This window comes from Hippoglossus stenolepis, chromosome 13 (assembly GCF_022539355.2).
Source record: "Hippoglossus stenolepis isolate QCI-W04-F060 chromosome 13, HSTE1.2, whole genome shotgun sequence".
Taxonomy (NCBI): Eukaryota; Metazoa; Chordata; class Actinopteri; order Pleuronectiformes; family Pleuronectidae; genus Hippoglossus; species Hippoglossus stenolepis.
Window position 1 is genome coordinate 23,857,609 of NC_061495.1, and position 13,032 is coordinate 23,870,640.

The 13,032-nt window shown below is 43.4% G+C and overlaps 1 protein-coding gene across 1 annotated transcript in view; it reads right to left on the reverse strand.

Annotated features, from left to right (window-relative positions):
* LOC118120520 (ly6/PLAUR domain-containing protein 6) overlaps positions 1–11,360 on the reverse strand; it is a 36,411-nt gene extending 25,051 nt beyond the window's left edge. The window contains exon 1 of the mRNA XM_035175554.1: positions 11,139–11,360. The gene's annotated coding sequence lies outside the window, so the exon portion shown is untranslated. The remainder of the gene's footprint in view (positions 1–11,138) is intronic.
* Positions 11,361–13,032: the final 1,672 nt, after the last annotated feature.

A 13,032-nucleotide genomic window follows, 5' to 3' on the forward strand; every position in this document is an offset into this window, starting at 1 on the left:
GTACCATGTGCGATATGACAATATGAGTATAAATTGTCACGTAAATGTTTTAAGCCGTCAGCATGAAATTCTCTTTGTGCTTCGCTTCTCTCTTCTCATGCCCCTCTCACAGCAGACTGCTCACTGCCCGCCCATCCAGAAAACTCTCCTGCGCGCATGCATACGTTTGTTCAGAGGTCAGTGACGGTTATTGACTGTTTGTTCATATTCTTTGTGAATGCTGAACCGAACAAATCAGTTTACAAATGATGAACATGAACGTGAGCTGCCTTCACTCCAGCGAGAGTGGACGCTTGTGTGTGTGTATGTGTTTGTAAGATGCGAGGTGCGTTCACATGAAGCAGTCGGTTAGCGACTTGGTTGAAGAACAGAGGAAACAAACAGAATTTCCTCTATGATCCACAGCTGCTCAATGATCAGAAGGCCCCAACATTTACCGTCGGAAATGCTAAAGTCCGCTAGCTTAGCAACTTCTTGTGGACTTTTATTAATTTTACTTTTGTACAGTGATGGGGGGGGGGTCAAAATATCTTGATATATATCGTGTATCGCGACATAGCCTAAAAATATCGCAATATTTGTTTTAGACCATATCGCCCAGCCCTACTTTGAATTGTTTTCAACAGATACAGAATTTTATCTGCAAGCCGAACACAGTGCCAGTGAAGAACCTGGGGTCATCATGTGTTTTGGGTCTTGACATCAGATGCCCTCACCCAGGTGACCTCCCTTCTTCAACCAGAGCTAGCGGGAAGACGTTTCTGTGGCATCAGAGATGTCGATGGTTCACCTACTTTGTAGCCAACTGATACCAAGGCGCCCCAGGACCCGATGTAGACTGGCCTGCAAACCCCACATCCCACTTCCACCGGCTCACAGCGAGCTTTCTACCCGTTTCAGCATACATGTTCATTTTCTTTCCCGGGCTTTCTCCATCCGGTTTTTCAAAAGGAACAGTTAGCTCAAGCAACACTAATTGTTTGGTTAGCCCAGACATAACGACCATGTCAGAACTAAGTGTTAGATGTCACAGTTCCTGTGCCCCCCAGTTTCTCTCCCCCTTTCCTTGTCTCTCTACCCTCCGCAGGTGTGTGCCATTTTCCCCTGATGACGGCCAGGGACAGCTCACCACCACACCTGGAGCTCATCCGCTGATCAACAACAGGATATCTACCCCGGTCGTGCTCCCAGTCATCGCCAGTTCGTTCCTCAAGCTACAGTGGTAGTTGCCCGTTCTTGGCCGCTCTGAGTATTGCATTTAGTGTTTGTTTTCCTGTGTGTTTACCGGTGTTTGCTCACCGTGTTATCTTTGGCAGCCAGTAGCTTGCTTTTGCTCCGACAGAGTACACACTCTGTTGCCGACTACGCGTTGGAATTCCGCATCCTCGCCGTGGAGAGTGGTTGGAACACGCTCGCGTTACAGAGTGTATTTTGCCAGGGGCTAGCAGAAAATATAAAAGATGAGCTAGCTATCAAGGATGACACTGAATCCATAGATTGATTTCCTTAGCCATTAGACTTGACAATAAAATTTGAGAGAGAAAGCGCGAGAGAGCATGTCACCTCACTCTCTAGACCCCCACCCTGTTCACCGTCACCTGATCCAGTACCCTGCGCTACCTCAGCCGAACCCACTGAGGAGCCCATGCATCTGGGGAGGGCTCGGCTCCCTGCTACAGCACAACAGCGGAGATTCAGGGAACGTCTCTGTCTTTACTGCGGCCAGCCTGGCCACACTATCGCCCAGTGCCCTAGCCGGCCAAAAGATTAGGCTCATCAGTCCGAGGAGGAACCATGTTGAGCCATACACAATTCTCCATTCATGGAACCCTGTCCAGAACCTTGTTAGAAGCCAAACTGTTTTCTAATTATCTCTCTCTCCCCCTCAAGGCCCTGGTGGATTCAGGATCCGATTTGCAAACTTCTTCCGTAGATTCATCAGAGATTACAGTAAGGTGGTCACACCTCTCACAAGACTCACTTCCTCGACGGTACCTTTCATCTTGTCTCCCGACACTGACGCTTTTTCAAAACTCTGTTCTCCACCGCTCCAGTTCTTGTTCACCCAGACCCTTCTCTACAGTTTGTTGTGGAGTTTGATGCCTCGGACACCAGGGTGGGGGCCATCCTCTCTATGATATAGGTAACCGGAAGCTACTGGCGGTGATACTAGCTCCGGAGGAGTGGTGATACTGGTTAGAGGGGGGTGGAACGTCCATTCATAGTATGGACTGATCACAAGAACCTAGCTTATCATCAGTACGCTAAAATACGAAACCCACGACAAGCTATGTGGGCGCTTTTTTGGGGAGGTTTAATTTTTCTCTTACCTACAGACCCGGTTCCCGCAACCTGAAACCTGATGCACTCTCCCGTCAGACGGCCACTGAAAACTCCATCAAACATCCAGAGTCCATCCTTCCTCCTTTGTGCATTGTGGCAGCTGTGTTGTTGGAGGTGGAGTCCCGGGTTAAGGAGGCCCAGCAGACAGATCCTGGTCCAGGTAACGGTCCTCCTAACCGCCTCTATGTTCCCTCAGATCCAAAGTGCTCCATTGGGGGCGCCTGCTCGGTCTGTGCCCGCAGAATAGCCTCCCACCAATCTCCCTCTGGACTGCTTCCACCCTTACCCATCCCCAGCCGTCCATGGTCACACATCGCTGTGGATTTAGTGACTGGTGTTCCCCCATCGGCAGGTAACACAACAATACTCACCATTGTGGACCGCTTTTCCAACGGCACTTTGTTCCCCTCTCCAAACTCCCTTCAGCTCTAAAGACCGCTGACCTCCTGAGCCAGCATGTGTTCCGGTTTCCAGGTCAACTCCTGGATATTGTCTCTGACCTAGGGCCCCAGTTCACCTCCCAGGTGTGGAGGGCTTTCTGCCGGTTGCTGGGGGCATCAGTCAGCTTGTCCTCCGGTTATCGCCCCCAAACCAATGGGTAGACCGAGCGGGCCAATCAGGATCTGGAAGCAGCACTACACTGTGTCTCTGCCCGACATCACTCAGCTTGGGTTGAATATGCCCATAACTCCCTCACCAGCTCTGCCACAGGTATGACTCATTCACCGTCATGTATGGATTCCAACCCCCTTTTAGTCCTTATCAGGAGGAGGACGTGGCCGTCCCCTCCGTTCAGGCTCACCTGCGCCGCTGCTGTAGGATCTGGAGGGAGGCTCGGGCAGCGTTGGTCCACACGGCCGCCAGAAATGAGAGGATGGCCAACCGCCGACGCACCCCCGCTCCCACATACACGCCAGGTATGGCTGTCCTCCCGGGACCTTCTACTCCAGGTCGAATCACTCAAGTTGGCCCCCTGATTTGTGGGCCCTTAGGAGATAGAGAAGGTCATCAACCCAGTCACAGTTTGCGTCAAGCTCCCATCCGCCCTCAAGATACACCCCACCTTTCACACATCCCTTATCAAACCTGTCTCCACCAGTCCTCTTGTAATCACTCACACATACAGCTGATGTTTATAATAACCTTAAGTTAATTTGAGTCAGGGTTAATATTTATGTGCTCCAGGATAAGCAGGTTTCGCTTCTTCTGCAAATATGAAGTTGAAATGAACTGTTTTTTGTGGTAATCTGTAAGAAGAACTTCTCTCCTCCTTTATGCATCCTGTGTGTCTGCTCATCTCTGTCGCTCTTCAGACACAAACCAAAAATCACATTTATTTAGTTATAATTCGATGGTAGTCATTCCGGTCCACTTAAGCCCAGATGTTAATCCGGGCTGTGTGCATCTCATTTGGTGTGTGGCAGCTGAACTCTGTCCGCACCAAATGGTGGACCTTCTTTGTCTTCATGATAAATGTGTCAAACATATATTCTAGAGCGAATTAAACAAACACAGAGTCAATTTTAAGTACTGGACAGGTCCTTATGACTTGTGGTTAGTTTTGGTGTTTTTCAATGAAAATAGCATCAGAGGAAAAGACATTTTCTATAAAAAAAAGGTTATATTGGAGTGGAATGGACCTAGAGTTCCCTTGAGAGCTCCCTTGGATTCTAGGCAGTGCAGGGAGATAGAGTGATTGATCATGTTAGGGAGTACTCAAATCTATAACCACAGGACAGTCTGGTCACTTATATCAGCTGTAGATCAGTTTCATAGGGCCTGTCTCTGTATCATGGAAAGTTATAAAACCTGACTGAAATCCATTACGATGCATAGAGGATATTAACATAGACCAGTTAAAACTTTCTCAAGCACCCTTGATAATAAATATAAAGAAATATCATAAATAAATACTTATGTGGAAATAATGTGGAAATATTAAAGCCAAACAACACAGCATATCAAATCAGTTCCTGACCACTTTGTACCACTGGACAGGCTTGCATAAGATATTTGTCTTCCACATGATTGTAAGCAGCTAAATGGCACAACATTCAAAACTATGTTATATGCATCCTTACACATATCCATATTAGAGCACATACACTCACTCAATGCTTGCAATATGCTCAGCAACAGTGTGGCTTGTAAAATATATTTATTAAATAACCAGTGATCTACCTAGTATACAAGAAGACACCTCAACTTTGTGTCCTGTGTATATGTCAAACTACTTCCTAGGTCACATCTCAATGTGAGGAACGTCTCAGAAGTGGAAGATCCAACATGCAGAGTCAGTCTTGAGATTTGATGGTTAAGCTGCTTCCAGACATGCGGTGAACTCTGGAGATTCTCCACACTTTCTCCTGAGGAGGTGAGTGAACTAGGGTTGCATTATATATCGAAAATGTATCGTCAGGGCGACTGCATGAACTGCGTTAAATTCACACTCTGCATGTCAATATATTTGGCCAATCAGATGGAGCCCTACTGCCCTAGATAATAAATGAAGGATATTCTGATCATTGTCGGGGTTAGGGGTTTGTCAGAACAACAGAATAGAGAGAAAACAGAGACAGATAATATTCTGACGACCACCATGAAGTCCCTGGTCCTCACTATGCAGAACATTGACCCTAGTCTAAACACTTTTCATGCCAAGCGAACATCAGTGTCCTCTGTGCAACCAACCAGGCACAGTTTCACTCAGCCGGCACAGCTTCAACTGTATGTGGGCCATACATACCTCAGTCTTCCGCACGACTCAGATCGAGAATATTACAGGGCAGGGATATGGATCTAGTCGGCCTCATTTAGACTGACACAAATGTATTGCCTGGTTAAATAGTCCTAGAATTAACTGTAATCGCTAACCAAATTTAGATTTAGACTGCTTTTGTCACGACTTCAGCCAGATCTTAACAGTTTCATTGTCTGTTTTCTTATTTTTTGCATCACTAACTCTCATGTCATTTCAGATGTCAGCCACTCCCCTCTGCTCTGCATCACGTCGTCACACGGATCCCATTACCTGCCCCACCCCCAGACTCACCTGCTTTCCATTAGTCATTACTCACCCAGTATATCTACCAGCTCATTTCCCTTGTTCTCTGCCAGATCGTCTAGTGTGTTAGTGCCTAGCCTTCCAGCGATTTCCCTGCTTTATCTGTTTTGCCTGATCTCATCTCTGACCTGCTTTCTGGACCCTGGATTCCCTTTTGCCTGCTCCTTATCGGATTTGTTTGCTACCTGACTGACTACCTGGCTTTTGACCCCTGGATCGTTCCAATAAATCCTGAACTCTTGTATTTCCGTAAACCTGTTTCTGTGTCGTGCTTTTGGGTTCACGCTTGACACTGATTTCAGTTGTCTCGTCATCCAAACCATTGTCTTTCAGGTCCTATCTCAACTAGATTGTTTGAGGATGTTTTCCTTTAATTAACAGTTCCATATTATATCAGATTAGTTTATCTCTATTAACCGGCTACGTACTGCAGGCTTTCAAGGTGACAACAATTCAACTTTTGCTTAAAAAGCCAAGTCTTTCTTCCACCCACACTACGCCAAGCATCCATTACACTGTTATTAAAGAAAAATAAGAACCCACTTGACCGCTCATTTTATAGACGAATCAGTTTGATGAACTGTGATGGTAAAGGGTCAGATGACCAGACTGGGTTTGTTCACAGCAGACAGTCCTATTTCAATTTGAGCTGGCTGTTGAACATAATCTACACTAACTCTGACACTTAATCCCCAGAAGCAGTAATATCGCTCGATGCTGAAAAAGCATTGGACCAGGTTGAGTGGGACTATCTCTTCCATGCACTTAGTTGCTTCGGATTTGGTCCTAACATTATTCAACTAATCAAACTCATCTACACAGATCCAACTGCCTAAATTTATAACAACAATTTCCTTTCTGATAATTTTCCTCTTCATAGAGGGAACAAACAGGCTGATTCATAACGTCCATTACTTTTTGCCGTAGCTATAGAGCAACTTGCCATATCTCTTAGATCAAGTTACAGTATACAAGGTATTATACGTGGTGGCCTAACTCATACTCTCTCACTTTATGCACATGATTTATGATTATAACCCCCTCACAACCACACGTGAAGAGTTCTGGAAGACTTTGGAAAAATATTAGGTTATAAACTTGATCACAACAAAAGTGCTTAGGAATGCTGAAGAATATTCCAATCTGCCATTTAAACTTTCAGTTGACTCCTTTATATACTTAGGGGTAAAAATGACCTAATCCTACTCGAGTTTATTTAATGGCAATGTTACTCCTATTCTAGAACAGTGCAAATAAGATATCAAAATTCGTACATTTGTTTCAAGCGATATCTATTTTCACACCACAATCTTTTTTTAAGTCGCTTAGCCAGATTATCTCTGTAGAACAATAAATCAGTCCACATAAGGACAGAATTTATGGGATAACCAAAAAGCCTGCGCATCTTTACCATCACTAATCAATATAATCGTAACCCAATCATTAAACATTTTGAAACAGTTTTGAAAAATGCTTGGGTATTCAGAACATATCTATTCATTCACCTGTAGTAAACAAGCACCTTTTCCAACCATCGCGATTAGACAAAGGGTCAACCGCAGGGTCTGTATGTCTGAACGCAAATGTCTGAGAGTCTCCGGAGTCTCTGGGGACTTTCTTCATCTGGCCCTAGTGAGTTGTGGTGATAAATGGTCAATCTTGCCCAAGGACACTTGTCACCATGCGGAATGGGGAAGACTGGGAATTGATCCAGTGGTTAGATGACGACCCGCTCTACCCCTGAGTCGCAGCCACTCCACCAATAAGAGCAGACGCCAGTGTTTATGCACTGTGGACAAAAACTTGTGATTTCTGCAAAATAATGAGTACGTTACATCCTGCCTCTGCCTGCTGCACCACCCCTCAGCTGAATTCGCTGGAGGATTGAATGCTGTTGCGTATGCGTCTGAGCAGAGAATGTGCCACTGCCTTGTTCCTGTGTGAAAGGAAACCTCTGGATAATGTGACGACCCTGAGGTTGTGTGAGATGCCCTGTGCATCGGTGTATGTACTTCAATCTGTTGTGTCTGTGTTGTGGACCTCTCTCCCTCTCTCTCCGCTGTGATGTTTGTGTGATGTGTTGCAGGTATGTTTGGCTCAGTGACTGACTGAGTGGATGATTGAATGTGAGCGTGTAGGTTTGTTCCCAGGGAGCTGATTGGCTCCAGCCTCCAAGCTTGCAGGTTAAGAGGACGGCTTCCCCCAGCTCCTGTGGTCTCTCCTCTTGCCCCTGCCAGCGGGACTGCCAGACAGAATTGTGACTTGTGACTTGTGAAATGTGTTAACATCTGTTGCTTGATGTACCAGCCTGGTTTGGTAGGGGTGGGTATCATTTTAGTTTAACCCTTGTTTTCTCCTGTTTTTGGATTACAAGTTAGGTTGGCAACTTGACTTTTTGTTTCTTTAATTTAAATAGGTAAGTTTATGTTGTTCGCCTGAAGGTTGTTTTTGTTTGTTGTTTTGCTGTTGGCCTACCCTGAAGCAAAAAGAGTTTTAATAAAACTTTAAACGGGCTGTAATAATTTGTTGCTGATGGTTCTTGTTGCTCATTCATCATGTTGCGACTGGGTTTTCTCCTGGACTGGGTCGTAACAGAGGTCATGTCTGGAATCTCTCTCTCTATTTCTTTCTTTCTTTCTTTCTTTCTTTCTTTCTTTCTTTCTTTCTTAGAGGTTTCTTCCTGTTAGGAGGGAGTTTTTTTTCTCTCCATTGTCACGATGTGTTTTCTCATTGTGGGAACTGTTGGGTTTCTCTATTGCATAGTAAAGTCTTAACCTCAACATGTAAAGTGCCTAAAGTCTATTGCATCTATTGCACTTGTGTCCGTCCTGGGAGAGGGATCCCTCACATGTGGCTCTCTCTGAGGTTTCTACCTTCTTTTTACCCTGTTAAAAGTTGTTAGTAGTTTTCCTTACTCTTGTTAAGGGCAGAGGATGTCACACCTTGTTAAGTCCTATGAGACAAATTGTGATTTGTGAATATGGGCTATACAAATAAAATTTGATTGAAAAAGTTATGATGTCAATATTGAGATAATGTGTGTTATGATTAAGCGCTATACAAATAAAATGAATTTGAATACATTTTCTGTTTAAACGCAACAGGACCCAAAATCCTGGTTATTTTATTGGACAGTTGTCGCAAAAACATTTTTTAAAATTATATAAAAGCAAAACCTCCTCATGTTGGCAGTAGTAAACATTTGATCATTTGGACAAATTAATTAAAAGATGAATTTACCTTTACCATCATTAATGAAATTTTCTACAATTTAAGACTTGGTGTGACAATCATTACAGCACCTGGGAGTTCTAACTATTACAGCATACTAGGGAAGGGGTCAAGCAGCTGTACGAGGCCCTGCGGTTAGCGTGCGCTGGACACGGACATCCAGCAGCAGAGCTGTCCACAGAGCCTGTGAAGCTTCCTGCAGAAACTCTTTCTTCTTCACAATGTGCATTTACTACATTTCTACAGCTTTTGTCATGCTGATTGAGCAGAAACACAAAGGCCAACACATCAGCAGCCCCACTACACATGCATTTCACAGCAAATTAAAGCTACTGGGATCCCCCTATTCAAACCAGGAGCAAGGTTCAGAAGTGAGGCCTGCTGCCGGCACGACACAGTATGCAACTCTCACACACACGCACACGCACGCACGCACACACACACACACACACACACACACACACACACACACACACACACACACACACACACACACACACACACACACACTTCATGCTGAGAAAACTTTAATTTGAACCTGAAGTAACAGATACTATCTGAGGTGGTAAAATAAGGTGTGAAAGAATAAATCCATAAGGTGGCTGGTTAAAATACCTCTTGGTTTATTGTTCAATTTATGTACATTTTGTTATGTTTTCTTGGATTTCTTTGAAAATGTATGTCATTATATAAAATATTAAAGGGTAAATGATGATCTCCAAAATGGATGAATAGCATTGATATATTAAATCACATCATACTTTTGCAATTAAAAAAAATGGTTTTGGGCCCAACGTATTTTGATTAGTATGTTCATTTCTTTATAAAATTATAAAATTACAAAATTACAAAAATTGATTTAATTACATGCCTGAAAATGTCAGAAAATTATAACAAATGTCCTTTATTGGTTAATAGAAATTAGCTTGTCAGACAAGCACTAAACACTTTTTAATACTGGCTAAAATGTCTTTTCATGATACCTGTCTGTGTTTGCTCATGATGTATTTTATTTAGACAACATTATTTTTGTTCAGCAGAAAAGCAATAGCTGTGCAAAAAATAATCATGATGCAATTATTTTTGTTATTTCTGCAATGAGGCACAATTTATGTGTGAATGGTAATTTTTTCATTCCTTTTCACTAATAATTAAAAAGAATGGAGAATTTTTCGTACTATTTTGACCAACCAACACTGTAAAAGCCAGATATTCCATTTACTGTGAACAAATAAAACAAAACTATTGTTTTGACACAAAAAATCTATGAATTGCTTCAGAATGTACAGAGCTATTTAATTTTTAGACTTACAGTTGCAGAGAGCCTGTCGTGACTGATAGGGTTCAGAGCATTAGACCATCATATATTACATTGGGATTATTATTGGAATTTTTTATATTAACACCAATGTAATTTATGAGTCTCAGTAATGATACCAATTTTTTTATTATTCCTTATTTTAATACGAATGAAAGCATGTTTTGCAAAGAAAAAAAAACAATATTGTCCAAAAACAATAAGCTCAACAACGAAATGAAAATGACTACATTTTATCTGTATCAGGATCTCTCTGATTATAGAAAAGGATAATGAATCTGACCAGACATCTGAAAGCGTTTTTCAGTTGGAAAAGTTTGTGATCTCTGAGCTACAGCAGCAATCCTGGATACACAGCCCCAAACCATACCGGCCCGTGATGTGAGCTGCAGTGACAGGGCCAGCGCAAATGGACAGAAGCTCCATGAATGACAGCAGAACACCAGTGTCTGTCCTAATGCACAAGCACGCATACACACACAAACACACATGTACACACCATGCACTCTCACACGAATACACAAGCCCTGGTAGAAGGAGTGAGCCTGCAGAACAAAGCCTCCATGGTGTGTGGGTGTTTCCATGTACCCATCCCCAAAAGCACTGTCTACTGCATCATGCCATGTTGTGCGATGATCCTCCTACTACCCACTCTCACACACTGTCAGTCCCACACTGTTTGTGGAGATCAGAGCTTGAAGACTGTCCAGATGTGTCAAACTGAAGCGACATCTATGACATACTGAAACATGCAGTTCAGAGCTGACACTGATCATCCTATTACATTATTAACCATTAACTAAGCACAGACAAATGAATTACTGCAGAATCCCTCTTTGTCTATGAGGCCTTGTCAAACCCAAAATCAATTGAATTATCTGATGATGGAGTTTATATGAAAGCAGATTTAAATCATTTCATTATTATTTTTATTTTTTTTAAGAAAGAAAGAAGAAAGCGAGGCTGAACAAATGCTTCCTTTACTGTTGTAAGCTCCATTTGGATTTTACGGAGCTGATGAGGAGGTCAAAGTGGGTCACAGCTTCCCAGGACGCTCTGGGTGTTTGAACCCAGATGGTTTCAAATCGGTTTCTATTTGACTATTGTCCACGGAGGGTCTCGTTCAGGAGCCGTGCTGATCCCTGACCGTGTCGTTGCTGCAGCTCAAATCAAAGCACTTACTTGAGCAGAGAGGTTCCAGCTGTCAGACTCGCTCAGATCCCCGCGCGGAGCAGAAAAGTCTTCTCCGGCGTGGAAACACTCATCCACTCCTCTTGTTTGATGAATCTCAGGATGATTGTGCCATTGGCACATCGGATCGGTCACACTCTCGCAAACACAGACGAGGAGCTTTTTTCCATTGAGGTAGGAGACGGTGTTGAAGTGCGGCTCCGCGTCTGTCAGGGGTCGTCGCTGAGCCCGCTTCTCATTGGCAGGGAGGGTCTGGTGGGCGGTGGCTCCGGCGGCCATACCCCCCTTTCTAATGAAGGAGGAAAACAACCAAATGTCATGTGGCGTCATGTCCCCATCACTTGTTCTCAGCTCGTTCATCACAACCAACTTTGTAGGTTTGGGATGAAGAGGATTAACATGATATCACAACCAGTCACAGTGCATGCTACGAGGTGGGCCCTCTGTGGTTTGAGGGTTGCCATAGATGCGTATGTAAAACTGCTTATTTGGGCTAAACTGAAATCAATCAAAGCATTGTTCCTACGAAAGACGATAGAGGGACGATAAACTCGTTCCCTTGGATGGATTAATGACCTACCACCATCCACCCTGCTCTCTGCCATCTACCTGACTGACAGACAAGTGACTGCCCGAGGTTGGCTTATCTGCAGCTTTTAAGGAAACCCCGTGGTAAAAAAGAGGGAACCACTGTGACAGTTCTGATGTTGGAGCAGCAAACAAGTGGGAAAAATGTACCATTTAAGAGGGGCCACCTCCCTCGTAGATTTGTGATTGTAAAAGCCCCAACTCGGTGCACGTTTTCATGCCATTATTCCATCATACATATCTGAATAATTGCATGCTTTAATGATTGTGTCTACCTGATTGTATACATGTAGTGAATTCTTGTGAAGGAGAATTGGGAATTAGAAAATGAAGAAAGAACTTTCAATTTGTTTCACACACAGCAGGACAAAATTACTGTCACAGGATAAACCAAAAATATGAACCTTGGCTAAAATGTATGGTGTAGAGAAACAGTGATCATTTATCACTGCATGAAGCTCCATTATATCTTCTTTTTTTTTTTTACATGGGATTTGGAGCATCTGACATTACAACTAATTACTCTACGTTCTAGAGTAGTAACTGCTGTAGAAATGCTGCTGGTCAATGGTCAACTCATCAGTGAAGAAAGTGTTCAGGAGCCCTTTGATGTCTTATGTTGAAATATTTATTGAAGCTTGGCCAAGGAGAAAATCTGAATACATCAAACAACATCTGTGCATGGTGTCCTCTCATATTCTGAAGTCTGCTTTCCTGCAGTTACACTTTAAACCACTAAACATCATTTAATCTATGGGTCTTCCGAAACAATCAAATATATTTTCTAGTTCTGGAGACAGTATTGCCTGCTTACGCAGTCTCATATCTGTGGTTTCTAGAGAGTGAAGCCTTTGACCTTCGCCAAGCTCTCGCACTTCCCCAAACACGACAGCCAGCTGCACTATGCCCCAGAGAGAGGACAGGAGACAGTGTCTCCGAAAATTCCATAACAGTAACAATGAAGTTCAATAATAGTAATACATAAGTATGATACAAGTACAATCCCAGCTTATGCAGGTTACAATGTCAGTTACTACACAGTGTGCATATTAGACAACCTGAGGATTATTAGCACCTGGCTAATTAAATGAGATGACATGACAGTGAAATGTACGATGTGTACATTACATTAAAGTGATTGGTTTTGCCGGGTTATGGCACACTTATGGTTTTGGACATCCACCTTCTCTGCAGACCTAGTTGTTGGTTACAGCCTGTTCTTGTCCTCTTTTCTGGACAAATGAGACCGCTGTGTAGAACTGGATGACCTGCTTCTGAGGCAGACTGATTTCCCCTT